The sequence below is a fragment of the Chiloscyllium plagiosum genome, unplaced genomic scaffold (assembly GCF_037043375.1).
Source record: "Chiloscyllium plagiosum isolate Xiang-an unplaced genomic scaffold, Cpla_swu_hap1 HiC_scaffold_26, whole genome shotgun sequence".
Classification (NCBI taxonomy): Eukaryota; Metazoa; Chordata; class Chondrichthyes; order Orectolobiformes; family Hemiscylliidae; genus Chiloscyllium; species Chiloscyllium plagiosum.
The window spans coordinates 40501290-40521775 of NW_028270164.1; the positions used below are offsets into that span (position 1 = coordinate 40501290).

The 20486-nt window shown below is 43.3% G+C and overlaps 1 long non-coding RNA gene across 2 annotated transcripts in view; it reads left to right on the forward strand.

The window, feature by feature from the left end:
• The window catches only part of LOC122563249 (uncharacterized), a 45860-nt gene that overhangs the window by 16190 nt on the left and 9184 nt on the right, over positions 1-20486 (forward strand). Inside the window, exon 2 of one of the 2 annotated variants that reach the window (XR_015751002.1) lies at positions 634-787. This is a non-coding gene — a long non-coding RNA (uncharacterized LOC122563249). The remainder of the gene's footprint in view (positions 1-633; positions 788-20486) is intronic. The other variant, XR_015751003.1, reaches the window with a different exon arrangement.

Here is a 20486-nt window from a genome sequence, read left to right on the forward strand (position 1 = left end):
GTTTATTCTGACTGTCAGAGGCCAATCATTACAGGTCCAGCACATCATTGCACGGATTCCCCAGGGAAATGCCCTTGGTGTGAATGTCCTCAGCTAATTCATTAGTGACCTTCCTAAGGTCATTTGGTCAGAGATAAGATTCTTCACTGACAACTCCACAATGTACAGAACTCCTCACAATGCATCAAGTGTTGCTTTATCACTGTGGCGTAGTTAAAATGTAGAGCTTCCACACTTGAGAATGATTAGCTTTCTGTTAGCCATTTTGATCTTTTTTTGTGCTGACTCATGACATTTGGGCGGCACGGTGGCACAGTGGTTAGCACTGCTGCCTCACAGCGCCTGAGACCCGGGTTCAATTCCCGCCTCAGGCGACTGACTGTGTGGAGTTTGCACGTTCTCCCCGTGTCTGCGTGGGTTTCCTCTGGGTGCTCCGGTTTCCTCCCACAGTCCAAAAGATGTGCAGGGTCAGGTGAATTGGCCATGCTAAATTGCCCATAGTGTTAGGTAAGGGGTAAATGTAGGGGTATGGGTGGGTTTCGCTTCAGCGGGTCGGTGTGGACTTGTTGGGCCGAAGGGCCTGTTTCCACACTGTAATGTAATCTAATCTAATCTAATCTAATTTCCTTACAGGTCCAGTATTTATAATCCAGTGAGGATTGCAGATGCTGGAGACTCAGAGTCAAAAAGGGTGGCACTGGAAAAGCACGGCCGGTCAGGCAGCATCCGAGGAGCAGGAGAGTCGGTGTATCAGGCATAAGCCCTTCATCAGGTATGGGGCTGAGAGGTAAATAAGAAGGTGGGGGTGGGGCTGGGATGGAAGGTAACTAAGAAGATGATAGGTAGATACAAGTGTGGGGTGATTATGATAGGTCAGTAGGGAGGATGGAATGGATAGGTGAGAAGGAAACTAGACAGATAGGACAGTTCAAGAGGGTAGTGCTGGGTTGATGGTTGGATCTGGGATGAGGTGGACAGTGGGAGATTTGGAAACTAGTGAAGTTGTTGCCATCTGTTTGAAGAGTCCCAAGGCGGAAGATGAGGCTTGGATTTGGTAATGGAGGAGGGCCAGGACTTGCATGTCCTTGGCAGAGTGGGAAGGAGAGTTGAAGTGGTCGGCCACAGGGTGGTGGGGTTATTTGGTGCATGTGTCTAAGAGATGTTCCCTGAAACATTCCATGAGTTGGCGTCCTGTCTCCCCGATATAGAGGAGACCACATCGAGAGCAATAGACACAGTAGATGAGACGTTTAGATGTGCAGGAAAATCTCTGCTGGATATGGAAAGATCCTTTGGGGCCTTGGATGGTGGTAAGAGGGGAGTTGTGGCAGCAGGTTTTACACCTCTTGTGGTAACAAGGGAAGGTACCAGGAGTGGAAGGTGGGCTGGTGGGGGGCATGGACCTAATGAGGGAGTCGCAGAGTGAATGGTCTCTGTGGAACACAAGTAGGGGTGGGGAGGGAAATATACCTCTGCTGGTGGGGTCTGATTGTAGGTGACGGAAATGGCAGGGGATAATGCGCTGTATCCAGAGGTTAGTCGAGACTCGGGGGATTCTATCCTTGTTGCATTTGGAGGGGTGAGGTTCAAGAGCAGGGGTGTGGGCAGTGGAGGAGATGCACTAGCCGGCATTGTTGATCATGTGGGAGGGCAAATTATGGCCCTTGAAATAGAAGGCTATCTGGGATGTCCTGGAGTGGAATTGCTCCTCATGGGAGCAGATGCAGCAGAGGCGGAGGAATTGGGAGTAAGGGATAGCATTTCTATTTGGGGGGAATGGGCGGGGAGGTGGGAGGAGGTGTAGTCCAGGTAGCTGTGGGTGTATTGGATTTGAAATGGATGTGCGTGTTGAGTCGGTCACCAGAGATGGAGACGGAGGTGGAGAGGTCCAGGAAGGAGAAGGACGTGTCTGAGGTGATCCAGGTGAACTTGAGGTCCGAATGGAAGGTGTTAGTGAGGTTGATGAACTGTTTAAGCTCCTCGTGGGAGCACACTGTGGCACTGATACAGTCATCAATGTAGTGGAGGAAGAGATAGGGGATGATACCAGTGTAACTGCGGAAGGTGGACTGTTCCATGTATCCAACAAAGGAACAGGCATAGCTGGAGCCCATGTGGGTGTCCAATGCTATCCCTTTGGTCTGGAGGAAGTGGAGGATCTGAATGAGAAGTTGTTGAGGGTGAGGATTAGTCCCGCCAATCTAATGTTTGTGTCGATGGAGGGGTGCTGGTTAGGTCGTTGGGAGAGGAAGAAACAGAGGACTTGGGGGCAGGAGAAATGTAAGTCATGGAGGAGGTGGAGGACATGGTGTCCTGGATGTATGTGGGGAGTTCTTGGACAAAGAGGGACAGGGCGGTGTTGAGTTTTGAGGAGATAAGTTTGGTAGAGCATATCCAAAATCCACAAACCTTACTTCCCCAGTCGACCTATTGTCTCCACCTACTCCTGCCCTACATACATTCTACTCCTCTATCGCCAAATCCAAGCCACCTGATGACTGGAGGAAGAACACCTCATCTTCCGCCTTGGGACTCTTCAACCACATGGCATCAACATCAACTTCACCAGTTTCCAAATCTCCACCCCCTCCACCTCCTTCCAGATCCAAACCTCCAACTCGGCACCACTTTCTTGGCTTGTCCTTCCTGTCCATCTTCCTTCACACCTATCCGCTCCACCCTCCCCTCCGACCTATCACAATCACCCTCCACCTGCATCCACCAATCACCTTCCCAGCGAACTTGCCTTCAGCCCCACTCCCACCCTCCTATTTATCTCTCAGCCCCTTTTCCCGCATCCCACATTCCTGATGGAGGGCTTCTGCCTGAAACATCAATTCTCCTGGTCTTCGGATGCTGCTGACCTGCTGTGCTTTTCCAGCACCACACTTTTCAATCAGCATTCACTTTGACCTCTAATGTGTGTGGGACCTCCAATTATTTTAGTTTTCTCTGTGCTCATCGCCTACAACCAGGAAACTAATTGTGTACTATCATTTACTCGATGGGCAAAACCAGAGCAGCACTGAAGTAGCATAGCACTCTCACGGCTTTATCATTGCCTCTGCCAGTGAACTCAATATCCACTTTCTCCACCATTGGGACACTATGCGTGCAGTATGTACAATCTCTAGTACACACTCTGGCAATTCAACAAAATTACTTCAACTTCACTTGTATATGGATCTGGGAAAAGATAAATAATAAGGAGCTCCATAAACAGCATCCACTGTGCTGATATCATATGGATTAGTGAGAACAACTGGTGATCGTGAATGACTTACCATCTGGTCCTCCGTAAAGTCTCTGTAAAATGTCTATCATATCAATGTATTGAGTAACTAGTTGCTTACATGCGATAAACTATATCTTGTTAAATACAAGAGATTCTCCTAATTAGACCAGGTAGTGGTTTTCCCCTACCATACCAGACCAAACAGACCCTGTCATTTCCATAATTTGAAGATGATAGTGGCTGCAACCTTCATCATGAACAGCAACTTATTCAGTGTAATGGACTGGCAATTCTATCCAACAGTCGGCTTCCAGCATTGCAACCTTTACTCCACATGTCACATACCAACCCTGATGAGGATATATAATGCTAATCCTGAACAATCACTGGCTAAACTGGCTGGAATTTCTGAGACCTGTGTGCAAACTCTTTGTCATTTGGTGTCTTGATGATGTTAGTAGGAGACCCATCATTATGGAAATTATACTTAGGGATGGGTTGAAGGGTTATGGAGAGTGGGCCGGAAAGTTGCTGAGTTCTAGATGAGATCAGTCATCATCTTATCAGATAGTGGAGCAGACCCGGGGGACTGAATGGCCTTCTCCTGCTCCTAGTTCTTATGTTCTTACTATCTTCTCAAGACAACTAAAGCTGGGCAATAAAAAAAGACCTGCTGTACTTTTCCAGCACCACACTCTTTACTCCAGCAACTGCAGTCCTCACTTTCGCCTAATAAAAAAAAGGTAACTTTCTCAAATTTTCTTACGTCCCAGCAACAAATAAAAAAAATAATAAGGCACTTGAGCCTTCCTCTCAGTCGATGGCACTGCCTGAATCTCCTAGTTTTGGTACTGTCTTGTAATTAATTCCAGACATTTATTATTTTTCATTTTATTCAAATAGCTCCATAAATTATTTTATGATTGTCTTTCTCATTTTGTTGATCAGCTCTTCAGTTCACAAATTGTTCTATGAACTCATTTGAATATTTTTGCATCAAGTCTGGGGCCTTAATGAGGCTTAAAATGGTTGCAAGCATTCTGGCATGTAAAATGTCAGAGTCTATAAAATTACAGTGCAAAAAGCAATATCTACAGGGTTGTTTTGTGAATTCAATGATTCCCTGACACCATGCTCTACAGACACATAAGCCAAAAAAAACCTCAGTCCCAGAGGCTTAAAGAACAAATATGTTTTACACAGTTGACATGAACAATTCCTTGGGAGCAAGATCTTAAAATTTGAAGGAGTAATGATCCTTCTCTCAAGTTCAATTTCACTCATGTCTTCCTAACATGAAGTCTATCTTTGATGGTCAAATTATGCTGATTTTAATTTATTTCCACTTTTGAAATAAAAAAGCTCAAAAATTTGCAATATCGGCAAAGCCAAGGAATGCAGTATATTCTGATGTGATGTATATAAGATGCTAGTTCTAGGGGAATTTAAAACACTGCTGAGGAGGGTCAGTGTTTATTTCCTACCAGGCTGAAATTCTGTCATTTGCTGCTCGTTGAGTGCTGGAATGTTTAGAGACAATTTTAACATTGTGAAAAAGTATAAAATGGGAAATGAAGAACAGGAGAGATAATTATGGGCTGCTGATTTGCTATCACTTGTTTACAGTGTTGCACAAGGCAAGATTGTCTGCTTGTGTTTGCATTTGTTATCTAAGCTTCTAATATCATTGCTTAAGGTTTGTCCTGTGGCTTCTATTATAACGTGGAACTTTGGGGTAGGTTCATAGTCACTAATCCTTCTTGCTGGTATTACGCGAAGTCACCAGATCAAATGGGGAAGGATGCCCACACAAAGTCTTCAACAGAAGATAAGCTCATTCTTTATAAACTGTAAATAGGTCTATTACATAGTATTTAATAGCTACTTACATCACATCTGAGATACATGATAGTCTCTTGTGAGACATCAGACTCAAATTAAAGAGGGAGCTCGCATGAAAACAACTGAAACACTCTCACATAGCATTGATAACAAAGGCAAAAACTTGGTTATCTTTTCCCAGTTCTTTCCATCATGATAGGTGAAACTTACATTGAGATGTCAATTCACTCTTTCAAGTATAAACTATCTCATGCACCAGTTTCCTCATATTTTCTTTGTATACATTCATATTGCGAGCAAATACAAATTCATGAGTTAAGGAATTGTTCAAAGTTTGCATGGTTCATTTTACAATATTTACCATAGCATTTTAGTGCTACTAAACAGTTTTCCATATTTATGAATATTGTTGGGACTATCTAAATACATTTGATAAGTTTGTTTTTAAACTGTCTCTATACAGGAGACACGAGGCCTTACAAAATGAAAGCAGGGATACTGGGGAAAAAAGCAGGCGCCAGGCCAAGTTAACAGTTTCCTGTCAGTGATGAAGGACATTTCCTTTGCACCAGTGGAGAACTTGTAATGGAGCTTTGCTCTCTGCAGCCATCTTGTGATATAAAGACTGGGCCAACAAGAGCTGGCACAATCACTGATATCCTCAGCTGTAATGCTTGTGTTACCCAAGTATGTATTCAAGAGAATCGCATGATGTACCTGCTCAATGGAACTGAATGATTGCATCTCTCAAAGTAAATGAGGTCTTTGATGGCTCCCCTCCACAAATTGAGACAGAACAATGTTTGGGTAGCTCCTGGAAGATGTGAACGTGACATGTCAATCTTTTCACCATCCAAACAGAGGTGAACATAGGTCAAACCAACTGCAGCTGAAAAGCAGCCACAACCTTACATTGTTAAGAATCAAGCTGATTTAACTTTATTTCCAATATCTCAGATGATTAGTACATCACACTTAAAGACATTCAATTTAATGCGATGTTGGGTCATTTTCATTTTGCTGCATGTTGACAGAAGACCACTATTTTTAGGTACTGAGTGGAAGTTGGAGTTTTATTTTTTCTCTAGTGTGATCCCTACTAATTGATTCTGCCTTTGTGTCTTTTTCCTTAGATTGAGACAATGTTCATGGTAGCCATCACAATGTACATACCTAAGCAATGAGTAGGTTCATTGCCTAGGACAGTGCTCCTGGGTGCCAGGCTCTGTTAGAGTAAACTGAATCAACTGACACAACAAATGGCAGTGTGGGGTCAATAGCCACATTTTAACTTGGAGCTTGTGACCTGACAGTGTTAAATTGCACGAGCGAAAATTAGTTTCATGAAGCATTCATATTAGAACAGCTTCAACCTAATCCCATGAGTACCAATTTGGAATAACTGTTAAAGTTTTATAAGAATCTATCACGCACCCTCATTTAAGTTATTAACGAAGGAAATACGTGGCATGCAGCAAGAAGCTGAATGAGAACCTTTTCTATTGCTTCTATTAATGTTTTAAAAAATACATTAAATCTGGTTAAATTACAGGCTGGTGATGGCCTAGTGTTATTGTTGCAGGACTAAAAATCCAGGAAACCCAACTAATTTTCTGGGGATCCAGGTTTGAATCCCAGATGGTAGGATTTGAAATCAATAAAAATCCAGAATTAAAAGCCAAATGATGAGCAGAAAACTGTTGTCAATTTTCATAAAAACCTTAACATCCTTTAGGGATTGAAACCTCCATCCTTAAATCTGGCCTCCAAGCGACTCCAGACTCACAGCAGCATAGTAGGTTCTGAAATGGCCTAGCAAGCCATTCAGTTGAATCAGCCTCTTAATAAAAAGGAAATGAAACCAAATTATCCATCTGGCATCGACTAAGGCACTATAAACCATAAACACAGACTAAAAACCAAAAGAACTGAGGATGCTATAAATCAGAAACAAAAACAGAAATTGCTGGAAAAGCTCAACAGGCCTGGCAGCATCTGTGAGGAGCGATCAGGGTTAACGTTTCAGGTCCATCCTCTCTTCACAGATGCCGCCAGACCTGCTGAGCTTTTCCAGCAATTTCTGTATTTGAAACATAAACGCAGCCCTGTCGATCCTGTAAATTCCTCCTTACTAACATCTGGGAGCTAGTGCCATAATTGGGACAGCTGTCTCACAGACAAGCAGATGGTGGAGATCAGAGTCAAAAGGTGTGGCGCTGAGAAAGCACAGCTGGTCAGGCAGCATCCGAGGAGCAGGAAAGTCGACATTTCACGCATAAGCTCTTCATCAGGAATGTTGGGGGGGGTGGGGGGAGCCAAGGGGACCAAGAGAAAATTGGAGAGGGGAGGGGCTGGGAGGGAAGGTAGCTGGGGATGTAATAGATAGATGAAGGTGGGGGTGATGATGGTATGTCAAAGCGGAGGGTGGAGCAGATACGTGGGAAGGAAGCTGGACAGATAGGACAGTTCAAAAGGGCGGTGCCCTTGGACGCTTGGATCTGGGATAAGGTGGGGGGGAGGGGAAATGAGGAAACTGGTGAAATCCACATTGATCCCGTGTGGTTGGAGGGTCCCAAGGTGGAAGATGAGGCATTCTTCCTCTAGGCATCGGGTATTTAAGGTTTGCCGGTGGAGGAGGCCCAGGACTTGCATGTCCTTGGTGGAGTGGGAGGGTGAGTTAAAGTGTTCGGTCCCAGGCCGGTGGGGTTGTTGGTGCATGTGTCCCAGAGATGTTCTCTGAAATGTTCCGTGAATTGGCATCCTGTCTCCCCAAAGTAGAAGAGACCATATTGAGAGCAATGCGCACAGTAGATGAGGGGTTTGGATGGGCAGGAAAATCTCTGGCAGATGTAGAAGGATCCTTTGGGGCCTTGGATGGAGATCGGGGGGAGGTGTTAGCGCAGGTTTTACACCTCTTGCGGTTGCAGGGGAAGGTGCCGGGAGTGGAGGGTGGGTTGGCGGGGGTCATGGACCTAACAAGGGAGTCGCGGAGGGAATGGTCTCGCTGGAATGCTGAAAGAGGTGGGGAGGGAAATATATCTCTGTGGTGGGATCTGACTGTAGGTGGTGGAAATAGCAGAGGATGATGTGTTGTATCTGGAGGTTGGTGGGGTAGAAGGTGAGGACCAGGGGGAGTTCTATCCTTTTTGCATTTGGAGGGCTGGGGTTCAAGGGCAGGGGTGCAGGAAGTGGAGGAGATGTGCTGCAGGACATTGTTGACCATGTGGGAGGGGAAATTGTGGTCCTTGAAGCAGCAGGCCATTTGGGATGTTCCGGAGTGGAATTGGTCTTCCTGGGTGCAGATACAGCAGAAGAGAAGGAATTAGGAGTAAGAGGTAGCATTTTTACAGGAGGGGGGCTGGGAGGAGGTTTAGTCCAGGTGGCTGTGGGTGTCGGTAGGTTTGAAGTAGATATTCATGTTGAGTCGGTCACCGGAAATGTAGATAGTGAGGTCCAGGAAGGGGAGGGAGGTGTCTGAGATAGTCCAGGTGATTTGAGACCGGGGTGGAAGGTGTTCGTGAAGTTGGTGAACTGTTCAACCTCCTCGTGGGAGCACAAGTTGCCGCTGATATATTCATCAATGTAGCGGAGGAAATGGTGGGGAATGGTGCTGGTTGTAGCTACAGAAAGTTGATTGTTCCACATATCTGATGAAGAGGCAGGCATAGCCGACAGTCTAGTCAAGCAACAGTCATGTAATCGTACCTTACAAAAAATGTCCCAGACATCACCGTTATCATCCCCGGATATGTCCTGTCACACCAGCAGGACAGACCCAGCAGAGGTGGCTGCGCAGTGGTAGACAGTCAGAAGGGAGTTCACTGGGAGATCTTGACATTGACTCCAAACCCTATGAAGTCTCATGACATTAGGTCAAACAAAGGGCAATGAAATCTATAGTTAATTTGCAGGTATCATTTTTCTGTCTCTATCTCAATCTCCCCTACTCCCAGCCATGCACTTTGTCGCACTTGCTGAGTGACAAGGATACACAATGTACTCTGGCTGGGGACTTCAATGTCAAAAATGGCCCATGACTCACCACTTCAAGAGTACATCAGCAGCACAATCACTGACTAAGCTGGTCAAGTCCTAAAGGACATAACTGCTAGACTGGGTCTGTCGCAGGTGGTGGGGGATCCAACAAGAGGGAAAAACAAACGACCTCATCCTTACCAATCTGCTGGCTGCAGAGGCACCTGTCTCTGACAGTGCCAGTAGGAATGATCATCATGCAGTTCTTGTAGACATAAGGTTCTATCTTCACATTTATAATATCCAATATCACAGATGCTAGTCTTCAGCCAATTCATTTTACCTCACATGATATCAAGAAACAGTTAGAGGCATTGGATACGGCAAAGGCTGGTGGCCCTAATAACATTCTGTCAATAGTAATGAAGACGTGTGCTCCAGAACTTGCTGCTCCCCTAATCGAGCTGTTCCAGTTCAGTTACAATGGAACATTGCAAAGTATATTCTGTATACAAAAACCAAATGAAATCCAACTCGACAAATTAGTGCCTATCAATCTATTCTTGATCATCAGCAAAGTGATGGCAGGTGTCATTCACAGTTATCGAACAGCATTTAAACAGCAATTATCTGCTTACTGAGGTTCTCTTGGAACCCAACAACATCACTCACCACCAAACCTCTACAGCCTTGTTCTAAAATAAAATTGCTGAACTCAGAATATGATCTATATGGACTTCAGTAAGGCATTCAACAAGGTTCTCCATGGGAGATTTATTAGCAAGATTAGATCTCATGGAATACAGGGAGAACTAGCCATTTGGATACAGAACTGGGTCAAAGGTAGAAAACAGAGGGTGGTGGTGGAGGGTTGTTTTTCAGACTGGAGGCCTGTGACCAGTGGAGTGCCACAAGGATCAGTGCTGGGCCCTCTACTTTTTGTCATTTTCATAAATGATTTGGATGCGAGCATAAGAGGTACAGTTAATAAGTTTGCAGATGACACCAAAATTAGAGGTGTAGTGGACAGCGAAGAGGGTTACTTCAGATTACAGCAGGATCTTGACCAGATAGGCCAATGGGCTGAGAAGTGGCAGATGGAGTTTAATTCAGCTAAATGCGAGGTGCTGCATTTTGGGAAAGCAAATCTTAACAGGACTTATACACTTAATGGTAAGGTCCTAGGGAGTGTTGCTGAACAAAGAGACCTTGGAGTGCAGGTTCATAGCTCCGTGAAAGTAGAGTCACAGATAGATAGGATAGTGAAGAAGGGGTTTGGTCTGCTTTCCTTTATTGGTCAGAGTATTGAGTGCAGGAGTTGGGAGGTCATGTTGCGGCTGTACAGGACATTGGTTAGGCCACTGTTGGAATATTGTGTGCAATTCTGGTCTCCTTCCTATTGGAAAGATGTTGTGAAACTTGAAAGGGTTCAGAAAAGATTTACAAGGATGTTGCCAGGGTTGGAGGATCTGAGCTACAGGGAGAGGCAGAACAGGCTGGGGCTGTTTTTCCCGGAGCGTCGGAGGCTGAGGGGTGACCTTATAGAGGTTTACAAAATTATGAGGGGCATGGATAGGATAAATAGACAAAGTATTTTCACTGGGGTTGGGATCCAGAACTAGAGGGCATAGGTTTAGGGTGAGAGGGGAAAGATATAAAAGTGACCTAAGGGGCAATGTTTTCAGGCAGAGGGTGGTACGTGTATGGAATGAGCTGCCAGAGGATGTGGTGGACGCTGGTACAATTGCAACATTTAAGGGGCATTTGGATGGGTATATGTATAGGAAGGGTTTGGAGGGATATGGGCCGGGTGCTGGCAGGTAGGACTAGATTGGGTTGGGATATCTGGTCGGCATGGACGGGTTGGACCAAAGGGTCTGTTTCCATGCTGTACATCTCTATGACTATGACTCTAAAAGGTGAGGTGGGATTGACTGCCTTGTCAGTAAGGCAGGATCTGAGATCAAGGAACCCAAGTGAAAATGAATCAACAGGATTCGGATGAGAACTTTACACTGTTTGATGCCATATCTGGTACAAGAAAGTACATTAACATATTTGGACAAGCCAGTAGATTTCTTGGTATTTACTTACATCATCCATCTTTCTTGTTGTTGGCAATATCAAATATTGAAATTATTAAGAAATACTCTCTAACTAAACTCAAACAAAACAAAAGATCATTATTTTCTATCAGCTCCAATGCCTGCATCATTTTGCATAATCTTGTTACAATAATAGATTATAAGTGATGGCCACTCCGTAAACTTTCCTTTTATCAATGCACTTTAAATTTTTATCTTTTTAACATTGAATTTTGACTGTATTAACGAACAATAGCTGAGTAAATTTATATCATTAATTCATTAATATACAAATCACACTAATGGTTCAAGATTGTCTAGTGTTCATACGAGCTTTAATTTTCTTGTTCAATAACTCAGTCAATATCTTCAAGCCTCAGCAATAATGTAACATGTTTTGTTTCAAATCAAGTACTATGGTTTCAGGAAGATTGTTTAATATCATTATTTTCTTTCTGCACACCACCATCGCAAGTCACCTGTCATTTTGCGATGTACACAGAATCTTGAAGAATCTTCATTGCTTGGCTGTCACTTGCTTTCCTAATGGTGAATATATGTGTGGCTTAAATTTGAATATTATGGTCTCTTCTTTTGTCCATTACTACCCTTCATTTTCAGAAGCTGTTCCGTGTTTCATTTTATTCTGGAAAATGTTGCAACCAGAGCTCAAGCAAGAATGCACATTTCGAGGGCCCCGATATGTACTAACTTGGCATCATTACTTGCACTGTCATCCTCAAGTCAGAGGTTTTGACTTTGTGGTTCAACCTAAATGTGAGGTGCTGTATTTTGGAAAGGCAAATCAGGGCAGGCCTTATACACTTACCGATAAGGTCCTGGGGAGTGTTGTTTAACAAAGAGATCTTGGAGTGCAGATTCATAGTTCCTTGAAAGTGGAGTCACAGGTAGATAGAATAATGATGAAGGTGTTTGGTATGCTGTCCTTTATTGGTCAGAGTAGAGAAGTTGGGAGATCATGTTGCAGCTGTACAGGACATTGGTTAGGCCACTTTTGGAATATTGTGTGTAATTCTGGTCTGCCTCCTATAGAAAGGATGATGTGAAACTTGAAAGGGTTCAGAAAAGATTTACAAGGATGTTGCCATGATTGGAGGATTTGAGCTATAGAGAGAGACTGAATAGGCTGGGGCTTTTTTCCCTGGAGTGTCAGAGGCTGAGGGGTGACCTTATAGAGGTCTATAAAATCATGAGGGGCATGGACAGGGTAAATAGACAAGGCCTTTTCCCCAGTTTGGGTGAGTGCAAAACTAGAGGGCACAGGTTGCGGGTGAGAGGGGAAAAATTTAAAAGGTACCTAAAGAGCAACTTTTTCATGCAGAGGGTGGTGTTTGTATGGAATGAGCTGCCAGATGATTCTATGAAATTCTATGAAATCGACTCTACTTAGAATAAGGAGATCATGTCACTGGTGTCCTGAAGTAGTATTGAGCAATGACTACATTATCAGATCATAGAATCATAGAATCTCTATAGTGTGGAAGCAGGCCATTCAGCCCATCGAGCCCACACCGATCCTCTGAAGAGCATCCCACCCAGACCCACCCCATCCCTGTAACCTTGCATTTCCCATGACCTATCGATCTAGCCTGCACATTTCTGGATGCTATAAGCAGTTTCACATGGCCAACCAATGTAACAGATGATGTTGTCCTACATTCAAACTGAGAAGTTCATATTATGGAGTGAAATTTGTAAGTGACAAACAGCTGGGGCACAATTATCTACATTTTTCCAAACTGTATGGAATTTTAACTCCATAGTCTGAGTGTTTATCTTGTGAATAGATTTTTTACCTGCAAGTCTGTCTGATTGACCACCTGAGCTCCGTGTTGAACAGGGAGCATTGGAAAAGAGGTGGTGGTGTAGTGGTGTTAGCATTGACTTATTAATCCAGAGAGAAAGTAAGGACTGCAGATGCTGGAGTTCAAAGTTGAAGAGTGTGGTGCTGGAAAAGCACAGCCAGTCAGGCAGCATCCGAGGAGCAGGAGAATCGATGTTTCAAACATAAGCTCTTCATCAGGAAAGGTCAGCATGATGACCATTAATCCATTGTTGATTGTTGGAAAAACCCATCTGGTTCACTAATGTCCTTTAGGGAAGGAATCTGCCACCCTTACCTGGTCTAGCCTACATGCAACCCCAGACCACAGCAAGGGGTTGGTTACGGGTGGCACGGTGGCACACAGGCGGCACGGTGGCACAGTGGTTAGCACTGCTGCCTCACAGCGCCAGAGACCCGGGTTCAATTCCCGACTCAGGCGACTGACTGTGTAGAGTTTGCACATTCTCCCCGTGTCTGCGTGGGTTTCCTCCGGGTGCTCCGGTTTCCTCCCACAGTCCAAAAGATGTGCGGGTCAGGTGAATTGGCTATGCTAAATTGCCCGTAGTGTTAGGTTAAAGGGGTAAATGTAGGGGTATGGGTGGGTTGCGCTTCGGCGGGTCGGTGTGGACTTGTTGGGCCGAAGGGCCTGTTTCCACACTGTAAGTAATCTAATCTAATCTAATCTAATCAGTAATCTAATCTAACTCTTAGCCATCCTCAATAAATGCTGACCTAGACCACATTCTGTGATTTAATAAAAAAACCCACTCAAACTTCTGCTATGGCAAGGTCACCTTTCATTCATTTTCTTGATTCACTCATGGGGATGTGGCCATCTCTGGATAGGCAAGCGTTTATTGTTCATCCCTAATTACGCAGAGGACAATTAAGAGTCAACCACATTGCTGTGGGTCTGGAGTCACATGTAGGCCATATCATGTAAAGATGGCAGATTTCCTTCTCTAAAGGACACTAGTGAACCAGATGGGTTTTTTCCAACAATCAACAATGGATTAATGGGCATCATTAGACTCTTAATTCCAGATTTTTTACAATTGAATTCTTCTGCCGTGGTGGGATTTGAACCCATGTTCCTGGGATTGTAACTGAGTTTTTGGATTAATAGTCTAGCAACAATACTACTCAGCCATTGCCTCCTTGCTCTGATGAGCATAGGCCCAAATTGCTCAGTATTTCCTCACAGGAAATATTCTCCTTAAGTCCAAGCACTGACTGAGGGTCCTGTTACATCTCTTAACTTTTTTCCATTTCTGATCAGAAGTCATTCTAATAAAACATTGGTTTAGTTTTGCTGTCTTCAGCTGTTGTCCTCATCTGCTGAGCACTTCCATTTTTAGAAATTAAATTTTTAATTTTTTAACACAATAAGGAAGTTCAGCATTCTGCAGAAGAATGAAAGAAACGCAGAGGATGTCGGTTTTCAGCAGCCAGGCTAGAGATTATAAGAAAGGTTGTGTACAGCAAAGTATGGAGAGTTGGATAATTAGTAGAGATAGATGTTTAGAAGACTTCAGAAAGAAAGAGATTGGGCCAAGGTTGTGGAAATAAATGGTGGGGTAGGATCTTCTGAGAGAGAGGATAACAGCTTAGACTGGGAAGTAGCACTCTGACTCCTCTTGACCCACAAGCAGTGTTGGAAAAACATTTACCTCTCCACTTGCTCCCTCATCTTCCTCTAAATGCTAAATTTCCCAAAGCCTTGTAAATTAACTTGACAGAGATCAGTATCCCATCACCAAGTCACCCTTTATTTACATGTGCACAGTACATAGTCTCTGACAAACTAGTTCAGACCTAGTCCCTAGGATGAGGAGACTCTCTGAATTGTCTGTTGAGATCTGTCAGTCAGGACTCCCTGATTGACCCAGGTTAACAACCTCAAACAAGGATCTCATAGTCAATGGGATCCACCTGCCCTCATTTCAATTACTATAGCTTGGAAAGTCTGTTGCTTCGTGCTAAAGCTGGAAGGGAAGTAAAATGAACCAATTCAAATATTTAAATGAACAAACTATTGTCCTTGAGCTTGTAATCCTACAACCAATCAAATTAGAAGTAGGCTGATTTGGAACTGATTGTGTTAGGTTTTGTCATTGTATCCAGCTGAAACAGTGGCTGATCAATATTCCACCTGAATAATGCAGAAAGAGCAGGTCAGTATCATGGCTGACGCCTTATTGATAGCCACAAATAGATTTAAATGGCTTTACATCTCATCTGCGGTTTGTGGGTCCAGTAGACAAAAATCCGAAATGGGCGACATTTACTGCACTTCAAAATGATTCTTCATCTGAATCATGTAAAATCTTTTCCAGTGACATGGTAAGGTGCTTTAAAAAAAACGTCCATCTTCTTGTTTGTCACACTCAGAACTCTTTTTCAATTATTATTTCACCCGCTTTCTTCTATTCTCTTACAGCACATCAGTGAGTCAATACTGTCCCTTCAAGGTAAAACTAATATAGTTGAGAGAAAAACACAGAGAATGGTCTACACAGCAGATAATTTAGTTTATGATCCACTTGGCTAGTTCTCTTAACTGCTTAATTAAAACTGCAATCCCTTGTTCTTTAAACAAATATTGTTACAAGAATAATTATCCTCACACAAATTGATAAGGAAGATTTCTTTTCATTTCACAGTTTTTTTAAAAAAATTGCATCTACATGAAAATTAAGCAATCACATTCTTAGCCAGTAGCATTCGAAGGAAATGGATTTTCTAAGATTTCAACGTTTCTGTGGTTAGAGCTAGATTAGAAAGCTCTAATGCGATTTTGTTTCTGGTTTATTATAGATAAAATTTTAATATCTCTCTTAGCATGACTGTTCTTGACTGTGAGAGCATTCAACATCACATTTTTTTGAAACAATTATCAGCTGCTCTTTATTTTTACGTGATCATTTGAAATCCATAAAATCTTGTGATTAGTGTACGAATTAATTAACAAGTCTCAACGTTGCAGTGATACCATCTGTCTCGACTGGTCAGAATGCTTGGAGCTAGCTTTTCGTTACATCTGGAGTGAAATTTCTTATGTATGTTAATTGTCAGAGTTCAAGGTTATTAACCACTTCTGGTCAAGCCCAATGGATTATTTTTCTATTGTTAAAAATTAGCAGTCATTTTCCCAATGATTGAGCTATAGAGACTGCTGTGATGATCAAGGAATCTCAATATAAAATTTTAATTACCGCTGTGCAATCTCTGGCTTCTGAGCAGCTTAACTCTTCAGCTATGGGGATAGAATAATTTACATGCAATTAAATCGAGTTGAGAATTTAGCCTTTGGGTAATATTGACTAATGAATCTAATATGATCCTTACATGATATGCTAGTCTGGTTTTGCTTCCAAATATCCAAATCCCTTGAAAACTAGAGATTCATTTTGCAATTTAACTTTCTAACTGTGTGTTATTTATCCTCATAATCAGGATTCTTAGTTTTCAAAAAACGGTTGCTGTAATTCTTTAGCTTTAGTTGTTACCTGTCTGAAAAACAACTGCTTGTGAAGTGATTGACTGTCATGGCTGATATAAGTAAATACAATCTGGTTTGCTCAAGTGCACAATCAAAGGGTTTCATGAAGAGCTGTGAATCCTCAGTAGACAGACCCTGTTACAAAACCTATTTCTGTTTTGATTGATTCTATCACACACTTCTATTCTGTCCCTGTCCTAGTCATCTTATCTCCAGCAGTTAACTCTGACAGGCAAGATCGAACGAGAGAACCATCAATGAACTCCTCACAGCTCAGTCATATCCAAGGTAGTGCAAAGCAGTTATCCATTCACTCAGATTTTGAGCTGCTGATTTTCAAAACAGGAACAATGAGGTAGTGTGCAAAGAATAAATTAGAATGCATCTTTAGTTGCACCTTTTTATCAAACTAAAATAGAAAAATTTTCTCTTTCCTCAGATGTTGGAAATGTCTTTAATATATTAAATAATCAATCAGAGGATATATATTATATATAATGAAAAGACAGCAGTGATGATGAGGGTAGCAATATGTATATTTTTTATGCCAGAGAACAAAAAAATCTTAACTTTATTCAAAATGTTGTGTAATTGTATTGGAAACTATTTCAGTCCCACTAACTAGGGGCAGCACTCAGTGGTGAACACTGCATCGTCACAGTGCAGAGTGCCCAGGTTTGATTCCACCCTCGGACGACTGTCTTTGTGCAATTTGCCCATTCTCCCCATGGCTGTGTGGGTTTTCTCTGACGGTCCAAACTTGTGAAGGTTAAGTGAATTAGCCATGGTAAATGCAGGGTTATAAAGATAGGATAGAGGAGTGTGGGTCTGAGTGGATGCTCTTCAGATGGTCAGTGTGGACTCCATGGGCTGAATGGCTTGCTTCCCCACTGTAGAGATTCTATATTCCTCTGAGCAGGACAGGGCCAGCAAAGTGACAAAAAATAGTATGCAGTCCCTGGGTGAGTTCCCTGGGTGTCCTCAACATTGATTCCAGGTCCAATCAATTCTCATGGCATTATGTGAAAGCATGGCCAAGGAAATTTCCTGCTGATTATAACATTCTGTCCTCCCTTGATTCATGAATCAGCACTCCTCCATGTTGAACAACACTAGGAGAGAGCACTGAGAATGGTAAGGTTGCAAAATGTATTCTGGATGGGGGGATTTCAATGTCCACCATCAGGAGTGGTTCGATAGCAGCAGTGCTGATTGGGTCCAAAGGACAGAGCTGCCAGACGGGGCCTACAGCTAGAGTGGGCCTGCTACTAGACTGTGCCTGCAGCTATAGTGCGCCTGCTGCTAGAGTGGGCCTGCAGCAGGTGATGAGGGAACCAAGAAGAGCGAAAAACATACTTGACCTCATCTTCACCAATCTGACTGCCACACGTGTATCTGTTCCTGACAGTATCAGTACAAGTACAGTCCTTTTGAAGATAAAGTCTGTTTTCACATTGAAAATACCCTCCATCGAGTTGTGTGGCACTATTACCATTCTAAATAGGATAGACTTCAAACGGATCAAGCAACTCAAGATTGGGCATCCATGAGGTACTGTGGAAGAGCCCACCATATCAGTGCAATAGATAAGGCTGAAGCATTCATAACAATTTTCACTCGCATGAGATCAGGAAAAAACTGGAGGTATGGGATATTGCAAAGGTATGGTTCCTGAAAACCTTCCAACAATAGTACTTGAGAACTGTGCTCTAAAACATGCTGCTCCCTTAGCAAAGCTGTTCCAGTGCAGCAATTACATTGACATATATCTGACAACATAGAAAATTTCACAAGTATGTCCTTAATCAAAAAGTAGGACAAATCTAATCACAGCCAACAGTCTCCTCTTGATCATCAGTAAAGTGATGGAAGCAGCACATTTTTTTTAATTAAATTCATTCATGGGATGAGGATATCACTGGCTAGGCCAGCATTTATTGCTCATCCTTAATTTCCCAGAGCACAGGTAAGAGTCAACCCCATTGCTGTGGGTCTGGAGTCACATTGAGGCCAGACCAGGTAAGGATGGCAGATGTCCTTCCCTAAAAGACATTCATGAACCAAATGGGTTTTTCTGACAATTGACAATGGATTCATGGTCATTATTTAGCCTCTTAATTCCAGATTTCCTTTAAATTGAACTCAAATTCCACCACCTGCCAGAGTGGGATTGGAACTCCGGTCCCTAGAACATTACCTGGGTCTCTGGATTAAGAGTCCAGTGATAATACCACTAGGCCATTGCCTCCTAACTGCTCAGCAATAATCCTGCTCACTGATGCCCAGTTTAGGTTCCGCCAAGCCCTCTCAGCTACTGATCTCATTACAGCCTTTATTCAAACATGGAGAAAAGAGCTGAATCCCAGACGTGAGGTGATAGTGATGGCCCTTAACATCAAATCTGCATGTGACTGAGTATGGCATCAAAGAGCCCTAACAAAAATGGAATCACTGGAAATTGGGGGAAAACTCTCTGCTGGTTGGATTCATACCCAGCACAAAGGAAGATGGTCGTGGTTGTTGGAGGTCAGTCATCTCAGCTTCAGGCTATCTCTCCAGCAGTTCCTCAGGATAATGTCCGAGGCTCAACCATATTCAGCTACCTCATCAATGACCTTATCTATCATGTGGTCAGTAGTGGGGATGTTCACTGTTGAATGCATAATATTCAGCAACATTCACAACTCCTCAGACACAGAATCAGCCCCTGTCCTAATTGGCTGAAAAAGTGGCAGGTAACATTTGTGCTACATTGCTACCAGGCAATGACCTTCTCCAGCAAGAGTGTACTAACTTTTCCACCATGACATTCAATGGCATCAACATTACTGAATATCCCACTATCAATGTCCTAGTGGTTACAATTGACCAGAAATTGAACTGAGATTAGAATGGTGCTGGAAAAGCACAGCACGTCAGGCAGCATCCAAGGAGCAAGAAAATCGATGTTTTGGGCAAAAGCCCCTCATCAGGAATGTAGTCCCTATATAAGGAGCCTTGGTGAATTTCTGCTCTTGTACGTAGTACACATTGCTACTCCCTGAGGCACTGGACGTCTGTGGATGTAGGATCAATCAAGTGGGCTGCTTTCTCCTGGATGGTGTCAATTGTTTTGAATTCTGCCCGAACATTGATTTTCTTGCTCCTCGGATGCTGCCTGATCTGCTGTGCTTTTTCAGCACCACTCTAATCTTGACTCTGATCTCCAGCATCTGCAGTCCTCACTTTCGTCCAGAAATTGAACTGGTCTTGTCCGAAAAGTACTGCAACTACAAGAGCAGGTCACAGGCTGGGAATCTTAACGAGAGACTCCCAAACCCTGCCCGACATCAACAAGGCAGAAGTCAGGAATGTGGTACAATATTCTTCACTTGCTTGGATGCAGCTCCAACAGAATTCAAGACAATTATGAGGGGCCTGGATAGAGTAAATAGGCAAAGTCTTTTCCCTGGGGTCGGGGAGTCCAGAACTAGAGGGCATAGGTTTAGGGTGAGAGGAGAAAGATATAAAAGAGACTGAAGGGGCAACTTTTTCATGCAGAGGGTGGTATGTGTATGGAATGAGCTGCCAGAGGATGTGGTGGAAGCTGGTACAATTGCAAAGAGGCATTTGGATGGGTATATGAATAGGAAGGGTGTGGAGGGATATGGGCCGGGTGCTGGCAGATGGGACTAGATTGGGTTGGGATATCTGGTCGGAATGGACGGGTTGGACCGAAGGGTCTGCTTCCATGCTGTACATCTCTATGACTATGACTCTATGACCATCCAGGAGAAAGCAGCCCACTTGATTGATCCTACATCCACAGACGTCCAGTGCCTCAGGGAGTAGCAATGTGTACTACCTACAAGAGCAGAAACTCACCAAGGCTCTTAGATAGGGACTATATTTCAAAAAGTACTTAAGTGACTATACACCTGGGATCATGCAATATGCTGCAGTTTTTATTGTTTTAGAATGACTGACATGGTATTCTGTCCCATTTTAAATGCTGAAAAGGTT